Below are 9,985 nucleotides of genomic sequence, written 5' to 3'. Positions count from 1 at the left end.
CGTGTTGTCCCTTCAAACCATCACCCAGGAACTGGCTTTCTAAACCGCACAGCTCAACGAGATCCATGGTATGTATTTGTGCATGCGGTATTGAATGACTGCACTAAAGCCGACACCCCAGATGATAAAAGCATTTCTTTATTTATTAGGGCCTACACAGGCTCTCAAGCACTGAAAGGTGCCTTTAAAAAGCTAGCATCCACACATTGAAGTCTCTAACTCACTCAAAACACAAATCCAGCTGGTGTTGCAGCCACCGTGAACTCTCTGCACTCCTCAGGGGTGCAGAGGAGCTGGGGGAACAGTGGAGCACCATTCACAGGCACTTTCGGCCTCTGCCTGGGCCAAGCCAAAGCAGAGGGCAAAGAGGACCACACAGGAGGTTTGCAGAGGTGCAACAGGATGCAAACACCTTACCTCACTGAATTTGAGAAACAGGCTTGCATGGGAAATGCTCACACAACGGTTCTGCTCTGGAGGTGCAGTGAATGGGTCCCTTCCCTCCCCGCAGGGCAGATTTGCCGGGTGATGTGTTAGCCGCAGTGCAGGGGCTGTAGCGGGGAGGAAGAACTAAAGACCAAACTGCCAAAGAGGTACAAGGAAAAACTCACTGGGCACTGGCAAAAAAAAAAAAAAAAAAAAAAAAAGCCACCATATGTAAATAGGCATGTTTTAGACACAAAAGTGGTAAGGAAAAAGTATTTTTCTCCTCATGCTATGGTATATGGTGAACTGCCAGTATGGGAAAACAAGACGTTAAGAACTAGTATTAACCAGGAAACGTGTGACAGGAGCAGGATCCCCATTGCAGCATCCAAATAACAAGGCTTACCTTCCTCTCAGTCTCAGCATTAACCAGTGGGCAAAATGAATGAAACTGCATTTCAAGGTCAAGTGATCCCTTGCCACGGACTGTACCCACCACAGGGGAGAGAAAATGAGTGTTTTGAGCAGTGCAAAGCACAAAGTAGAAACAAAGGACGTGGGGCAAATCCATCCTCAGTCAAAGGACTGTGCTGAGCCAAAGTGGAAACTTTGGGGGCACATGGGTTCTGGAGCACCGACCTGGGAGTGCACTTTATCCCCCACATACACAACCACAGCAGAAGATGGGGAATGCGCACAAAGAGTGCACAACACAGACAAGGAAGGTAGCCATGATCTGGATGCACCAGGATATCTGTGGTGGTTGGCCATCTATCTCCAACACACATGAAGGGCAAGCCTCAAGCGAAACAGATGATGAGCAACCATGGCAAAAACTACTCTTGACTCTGGTCCAAAGCCCACAGCAATCAAGGGAAGTCCTCCTCTATGGCAAACCTCATGCAATACCCACAGCTTCAGTGAATACAGTCGGTTTGCAACAAGAAATATCAAAGATACATAGAGCAAAGGGTGTCTTACAACACCCTGACAAACATTTCACCATTATGAAAAACAACTGATAGCATGCTTCTGTCTGCTGGATGCAGTAAAACAATTTAATGGCCAAATATCCAGTCATAATGGTATCAGCTTTCATGGTATATGTTGAATTTTTTCAAGTCCCAGCTTTTGGAAGCATTCTGTGGTTATGTGAAAAACCCAGTTTTATTCTGTTGGGGGTTTTTTATTTTTATTTTTACTTTAGTTTCTATTCTCCACATAGCTGTCGAGAAAAAGTACAAAGCCATGAAAGCTGAAGGGTCAAACTCAAATCAAACACATAAGATATCCATCATATATACGTGTGTGTGTGTGCATGTATATATATTATAACCCCACTTCATGGTTTGACATTGGATTTTTTAGAACTTGAGGGCTTGGCAATTGGCAATACTTTGATCATCAATGGCCAAGCATTGCCTTTGGGGAGAAAAACATACGGGGTCACATTGCTGAACATTAAGGTACCACCAGTCACAAAAGTGACAGTGCCAAATTCTTGGCTGCTTAAAACTGGCATAGTTCCACCAAGTTACAGAAATCAGCAGCTGGGTCATGAACTAAAATCTGAAATCGGGGAAAATACAAAATTCTGGGAAGGCAGACATTTCAGCTTGCTTCACACCCCCCATCTTTTGTTAAACCTTTTTTTTTTTTTTTTTGGCGTTTGCACAGAAAACATGGCAGTGTGTCTTTTACAGCACTCTGAGGAAGAAAATTCAAGCTGCTCTGCCTGATATTAAAAGATGTGGCATTTGGTAATATTTGGATGCAATCCAATTGCTAAACTGCTGAACTGCAGTTTGTAACGCAAAAACAGCTTGAAGGGAAAGCAGCAAAAGACAGATGAAAATGAAATTTATCAACAGGAATAAAAGAACATGTGAGCAGAAAGCAGCAGGAGGAATATCGAGTGTCTGAGAATGGAGAGAAGTGTACCAAGCGCATTAACAGCAGTATTAGTGATTTACACACAGCCACGTAATGAAGGTGAGCACTAGCGTCATGAAGAACAGGAGTGGAAGAACTAGCTTTTAAGGGAGTGGAAGCATCGCATGTGGCCAAATGTGTGATGGCATGCAAAATGAGAGTGACCCCACCTGGAATATGTTAGATGCTAAAGACCAATGACTGCTACTTACTCAAATGGCAAAATGGAAGTGCTGCAATATGTAAGATTAATACACATTAGAAGAAACAGATTCTCATGCTATTAAAAAGATCACGGTCTGGTCATAAAAGACTCAGTTGTATACCCTCCAAGTATTTAGTCTTTGAACAAGTCCAACTGTGTTACATGCATTCAAATGTTAGTAATTAAGGGTGGGATATCAACCTTAAGCTTTGAATTTTCCCAGATACTGCCAGTTTAAATCTGCTATAGCATGTTCTTGCTTTTAAAAGGAATGATAAGGTCCTAGGAATGTCACCACCAGCCTTCCTAACGAGAGAACCGTAGAAAATAGGGCTGAAAGGGACCTTTCGAGGTCACCTAGTCCAGCCCTCTGCCCTAAGGCAGGATCAATTATACCCAAATCATTCCTGACAGATGTTTGTCTAACCTGTTCTTAAAAACGTCTGGCAATGAAGATCCTACAACCTCCCCAGGCAATCTGTTTCAGTACTTCACTACTGTTACAGCTAGAAAGCCTGTCCTAATGTCTTCCTTAAATCTCCTTTGCTGCAATTTAAATCCATTAGTTCTTATTGTATTCCCAGTGGACACAGAGAACAATTTATTACTTTCCTCTTTGCAGCAAGCTTTACATATCTGAAGACTGGTATCCCGTTCTTATTCCCTCCTCTGCATCTCCTTTCTCTAGATGTATAAACCCACTTCTTTCAATCCGTCCTCACAAGTCATGTTTTCTAGACTTCTGATCAATAGCACTACTTTCTGCTGGACTTCCCAATTGGTCTACATTTTTCTTTTTTGAAGTATAGTGCACAGAAGTAGACACATTACTCCAGCTAAAGTCTGAAGCAGAGAATAAGTAGGGCAGGACTACTTCACATTTCTTCTCCATGACACGTTATTTATAGAGCTGAAATTGCATTAGCTTTCCTCACACCGTGGCCTGTGTTCAGTTTTTAATTCACAGCAGTCACCGACCCCTTCCTGCAGAATGACCACTGAGTCAGTCGCTCCCATCATTTATGTATGTTGTTGGCTATAGGAATTCAGTGGCGAGATCCTGGAGTGTCCAACGTTTCGCTTCCTTAAATTTAAACCTCTTTGTCTCAGACTACCTTGTTCGGGTCTACCAAGGAGCTCATGTATCTATCAGTGTCATTCATTGAGAGCGATGGAGTCACATCAGAAAAGAAATTAGCCCAAGCTGCCCATCCAGCACAGAGGAATTCAGCAACCGTTCTTCCCATTAATATCATGTTCAGCATATTCAGTCTGCAGTAACCCAAAACACAATGATTTCTTTTCAGAGAAGTTGGAGGTGTTTAGAATACAGAAAATTAAGCACTGAATATATAGCTCAGAGGTACCCGATATGATGAAAGGTCTCCAATTTATCTGTGTCCTGGTGGGCACAATGCCCAGCGAGGGGAGGGCTCTTTCAATCACCAATAATAGCCAAATTAGGATGAAATGGGAACTGTATCTTATTGGTTCCACCTAGGTTAGTTGTCCTGAAAGAAAGTTCAAGCCCTATTCATATCTGTAATGTATGGAATGGTATCTGTTTTACTACATAATCTTGAAATGTGCTATGAGGAACCAGGTATTGTTTCTCTTTCTGCTCTACAGGCAGATCCTTCTCTGCAGCAGCTGGAGTAATTTGCAGGTACAGCCTCAAGCAGAGAGAGAACAGTGTTCCTGACAGTAATGGGGCCTAAACAACAACCCCCCAAAACACGGTGGTAAGGAAAGGGTTAACTCTTCAAGTGTCTAAGTGGTTTTCCACCTGAATTAGAATTGCCAGTTACCCACCCACTGCTTATAAGCACATTAAGCATTTAAATGAAATTAAAAAATTGCTCTGAAATTGACCTTCCTCTAATTTTGATTTTTACCAAGTGTTTGAAACAATTTGGCATGATTAAAAATCAATAGTGGAATACTAAGTAGCTCAAAGGAACAAGTCTTCTAAATCCCATCAAACTCAAATGCATAATTCCCACAGGTGCCTTTGAAAATCCCTGTTTTGAAAGTTGTTGTCCATTGGATAAACAGCTCAGACATCACCGGCTTTCTACACAAACACCGTCTGCCTGCAATAATTTATGAAAATCATAAAATTGATTTAAGCTCTTCTCAGTGCTCCATAAATTTTATGCAGCCCTTAAATTATAAAACCGCTGCTGCTCTGGCACTGATCAGAACAATGCTTAATCTCTTCTCTCGAGATAGCTGGCATGTCAGAGGAGAAAAGAAGAGACTCAGGCAGCCGAATTGTTTGTTTCAATTTAACAGGGCAGAATAAAACAGCCTAGATGCCAGGGCTGTAGTCCCACTGAGACTGTGTGCATCAAGTTGGTATTGCCAAAATAGTTTTTGGTTTTAAAGCAGAAGAAAACTTTCATTGGTTTCACAAGGACACTTTTTTTTGCACACATCAGCAGAGTTGTGATACTTGAGATGGACTCCTGTTCTCAGATACACGACAACAAAATGCTGCATCTGCCCAATTACAATTGGTGCAAAAAAGCTCTGAAAACCTCACTACATCCTTATCAGATAGTCTCCCTCCCAGCCCAAAACTGTACCAGAACAAATGTAGGTTTTTTGCTTTTACTATAAAATTAGCGGGTTTAGGAGTGTTTGATTATTTTTTTTTAATCTCTACCTCCTGTGGCAAAGATTAAAAGCATCATTTTTGGCACTGAATCTAATGCAAGGTGAAATTAAAGTCCTAGTATAGAGAAAGTGTGTTTGAATGGGCTCCTTTACTTAAATTTGGCCCAGTCACATATTAAAACTGCAGAGTGCTTTGGCTTTATTGATATTTTGGTCTGAGCTAGCTAACTCAGATGAAGAGCATCCTTGTTTTTCTGATGAAGTCTCACCTGGAGTAGCCCAATTTTCAAAGGCAAAGTGCTCAGGACATTATTAGAATCACTCTTTTCAGTGTTTCATCCTGGGGACCCGGGATGAAGTCAGTAAGTCAGCAGCTGCTATAGTCTTTTTCATAGCACTGACACTTTCCAGCTCTTTCCACTCTTCTGGTAACGTTTCCTAGTCTGTCTTGCAGACAGTCGTCATTTTTAAGGGACATGTTTTCAACCTTTCTATACTTATGCTTTTCTCCCACGTAACCCTGTGAGTTTCATTCTTCCTCGTACGCTATGTTTTTGCTCAGAGGTATACAAACCATCTGTGCCTCTAATACGATGTTCTTAAATAGCCTCCAGGCAGATTTCTATGTTTTTTAAGTACTTTTCTTTGCCCTTCAGCCTGCTGTTAACCATTTTCCTCATAGTTTTATAATCTGCCCTTTTAAAGTTTGTTGTTACTGTGTTGTCCCTGAGGGAACGACTCTTTCATGATATCAAAACTAAAAGCGTGCAGTGATCACCGTTACCCCACGGAGGCTTGACAACACCTTCCTCTAATAACTTCTGCCTATTACAAGGTAGCTCCCTCTTGCCCATGGCCTTAACTAATCAGGCATTGCACTGAGGACTGCCACAGGAGTCAAGGAAAAGGAATCCTTTGCCATATGGATTGGAATGGCACCAAAGCCACTTTACATCTCCTGACAGAGGAAAAACTGCTTTTGCCAGCTGTTTATTTACCTCCAACAAAAAATAAGAAGTGATCGCAGGGTAAACACTGTAGAATTCAATCTTGTGTAATTTTCCTGACTGGTCCTATCCATTTTCCCCAGGAGGAAGTTACTTCCCAGGGGCTGGCTCTGAGATTTTATAGGTTTTCACAATCTTGAGGAAGTCTACAGGAGGTTGCAGTCACTCACATAACACCCTGTGGTGTTTCTCCCCTGGTTTTAATGGCTACCCTTGTGATTGCTGCCTCAAGGAACTGGGGCAGAAGGGGAGGTCTATGACACGAAAAAATCCCTTTGCAGACTAACACCTCGCTCTAGGAATGGGAATAAAGGGATGACACTGAAGAGGCAGTCGATACGCCAGCCTTTCTGTTTGCTGACTGCACAAAGGATTGATTTATGGCATCTTGCCACCGGAGAGGGCTATAGGTTATTAACCAACTTCAATGGACAAACGCTTGCTGAGACTGCATATCACACCTCTTGTGCTCTACCAAAGGTAATGACTCATCTTCAGGCATGCCTGATGTCCTTGAGAATGCAATTGGCTCTACACAGCCAAGTGAAGCATTACTTAGTTAATACACTCCAGCGCAGGGGAAACAATCAGCTGAAGCGATGACAGTGCTACTTCCTGCTTCATTATACATCTGCAGGTTCCTAACAGGATTATATACTGAAGCACTGTAAAAAAAAAAGACATTAAGTCCTGTGATGGAACTTAAAAAAAAAAGTGTAATTAAACCAGCTAAATACAGCCTTCTTGTGTTCAGTGTCTGCGAAACACAGCCTTTGATCCTCCAAATGATATTTCCTGGAAAAGTGCTGGACACAAAAACTATCAGAATAGAATACCGACTCATCCCTTCCTGTTTAGGCCAATGAAATGGCCATTTGCAGACCAACTTTTTTTTTTTGGTTTTAATTTGAGAAAAATTCACCTTATCCGACAGGCTAGAAATATAACCAAGGGTAGGAACTCCTGGACCACCTGCCCACACATACATTTTCTGGTGCATTGTGTGCTGTATCTTTGCAATTTCTATCTCGATAATGCAGCATTCTTGATGATTCACCCATCACTTAGAGAAAGATCCTGTTTCTTCAAAAGGAAGAAAGGTGACAGAGCTTCTCACCTTTCCTGATGACATCCAAGCACCTTTGTAACATATAAAGCCTCCTCTATAAGCAGCCATTGCTGCAATGCTACTGTTCACCAGGTTTGTTCCGCCTTACTGCTCAGCTAAGAAGAGCGAGAACTAACACCACTATCTATAAACATTTTGGAGTCTTAATGAACTGGGAAATTTCAAAGATTTTATTAATAAAAACTGTACAAGATTCTCATATTAGGTAACAGGCAACAGCTACCTTCACCTTGCTCCTCCACAGCACTTCTCTCACACTTAGCTGAGCAAGCTCCACAACAAAAATATACAGATACATTCCCTGCTACAGGAGGGGAAAAGGACTGGAGATGGGGGCTAGGAAGAGAGAGAGAAAGAAAACAGTAAAATTGTCCGTTCCAGTCTTAGCCCCATGTTGCATGTGCTCACTTTGGCTTCCCCTTTATTAGAAAGTTCTTGCAATTATTATTTTTTTCCATGACCCATTGCTTAAGGCAGGTGATTGCTTAAGACAGTTTCACATTTCTTTCCTAAATGAAAAAGTAATTGTTCTCTTTAGTCACAGGTTTCATGCAGAGTTGATGGCGTGTGTAATTTTCCTGGTGTGTCACATTAAGAACACTGAATTTTCACATGACTACTTGACTACTTGATGCTTTTGTGCATCACTCACACCTCTTAATAAATATATCCAATTAGTTATTGTTAGGGCAACTGGGAGTGAAATACAATGAATACAAAGGTCTCCTCCTGGTCAGAGCACTACAAATCACAGTCAGAATAAAGGAAAGAAACTGGGTTTCTGTAACCACCTTTCTTTCCCCTGCTGTGTTGCCTGAAGAACAACATGCCTTTCATTATATTATTTCCAAGTAAACCCAATTAATTTATTTGCATTCCAGACATCTGTCATCTGAAGTTGTAAGGCAAGGAGCATGATTAAGCAAAAGTACTGCCCCCAGTATTTGAGGTAACCCTCTTTTTACTGGACTTAAGTCTCACAAGTCTTTCACTAGAAATAGTAATTTTTGTTTAAATGCAGTTACTAACCAGATTCAAGTAAGACCTCAATCTTATTTCGAACATGCCAAATCAGCTGCATATTTGGGAGGCCCTCTCTAATTTTAAGGTAAATCCAAATTCCCTCTGATCCTTGGCAAGCATTTATCGCTTGATAGCCATGTCTCTTTAAGTGCCTCACAGCTAAAGTGAAGAGCTTTCAGGCTGTGCAAGAAAAATGTAAGAAAATATATTTTTGTGCTGATGAACAGAACCAGAAAAATTTAAGTAAGCAGTCAATAGTTAATTCATTCTTTCAGAAGAGTCTCAGCAAGTCGGAGTATTTACTCAGATGTTGAAATATGCCCAAATATCCCTTCAGTATACTGTAATGCTACAAGATTTCTCATGGGTGTATACATATATTTTTAATGGGTTCAAACAAGTTTTAAGTATACAAAATAAATTGAAAGATTAATCCCTGGGAACCTTTGATTCTGTATTTCTTCTTTCTACATTTTTCTTTTTTATATATGCAGAATACAGATGAATTATGTATTTATAAACGTAACGTGTCCTCAAGGGAATAATCACGTTGTCACATTGCACCTCTTTGGCAGTTCTAATATCAGGCCAGTGCTACAAGGCTTTAATATGCATTCACAGGCCTGTTTTTAATTTTCTGGAAGGACAACAGATCTAATAATTTTCAAAATCAGGGGGAACATACACCCACACAATTAGTGTGAAATAGTATGCAGGCTTACATCTGATCTTATGCTGCAAGAAGTTGCTATGTACAGAGACAGACAGCAGTGGTAAGAGGCTTCACTATCAGAAAACAAAAAAAAATCCCATTTTACGCACTGAAATTCTCATTAAAATATCTTTGGACCACTTACAGAAAATATAATTTATTGTTTAATACCAGATTAACAAACTAAAACCAGCTGTTTCACACAGCAACTTCAAATTTGCTCCTCAATGAAGCTTTACAGCCCAAATAATTTTGAATGTCCTGTCACGCAGCAGCAGAACTGGTTTCATTGCCTTGTACCCTGTAATTCTACAGCAGTCTCAGGTCTTGCTTAAATATGGTTACAGAACACGCCATACTTCCAGATAATTTCCAAGTCACTAGTCCCATTTCCACCACCTTGTTCTCCCCAATTCCATCAGCTCTCAGTGTTATTTACAATTTCAGCACATCCTGTTACATAAATGGTACAGAAATGGTCCCTTTCAGTGTACTCTACATGGGCAACTGAAAAATTGTAAAACTTTGTATCACAGCTATCACATTTCTTGACTCAAATTTCCTGTTTACAATTTCCTACTTGAAGAAAACCAAAATAATGCTTTTCCACAGATTAAAGATGAAATACATTTTTTTAAAATAAGCTGTTTGAGATCCCAAATAATTATGAACACATATGTAGCCAACTGGAACAAATAGACTTCAAAAAAAACCCACCACCAAACCACTGAGCCCATCAGTGTGATAACCAAAGTACACAATCTCCGAGGGTTTAGGCATCTTTCTTTTGCATTAGTTGATACTATCAACTACAAAACTCAAACTATATCTTACTAGCACAATCAATTCAAATGAATTTGATGCTTCTTAGACTGCATTCGCCAAAGACAGGATTAAGACTGTATGATTTTAGCAGCTGCAGGCTAATTTTC

This window comes from Charadrius vociferus, unplaced genomic scaffold, assembly GCF_000708025.1.
Source record: "Charadrius vociferus isolate BGI_N301 unplaced genomic scaffold, ASM70802v2 scaffold51, whole genome shotgun sequence".
Lineage (NCBI taxonomy): Eukaryota > Metazoa > Chordata > Aves > Charadriiformes > Charadriidae > Charadrius > Charadrius vociferus.
Note: the sequence above shows the minus strand (reverse complement) of the source record.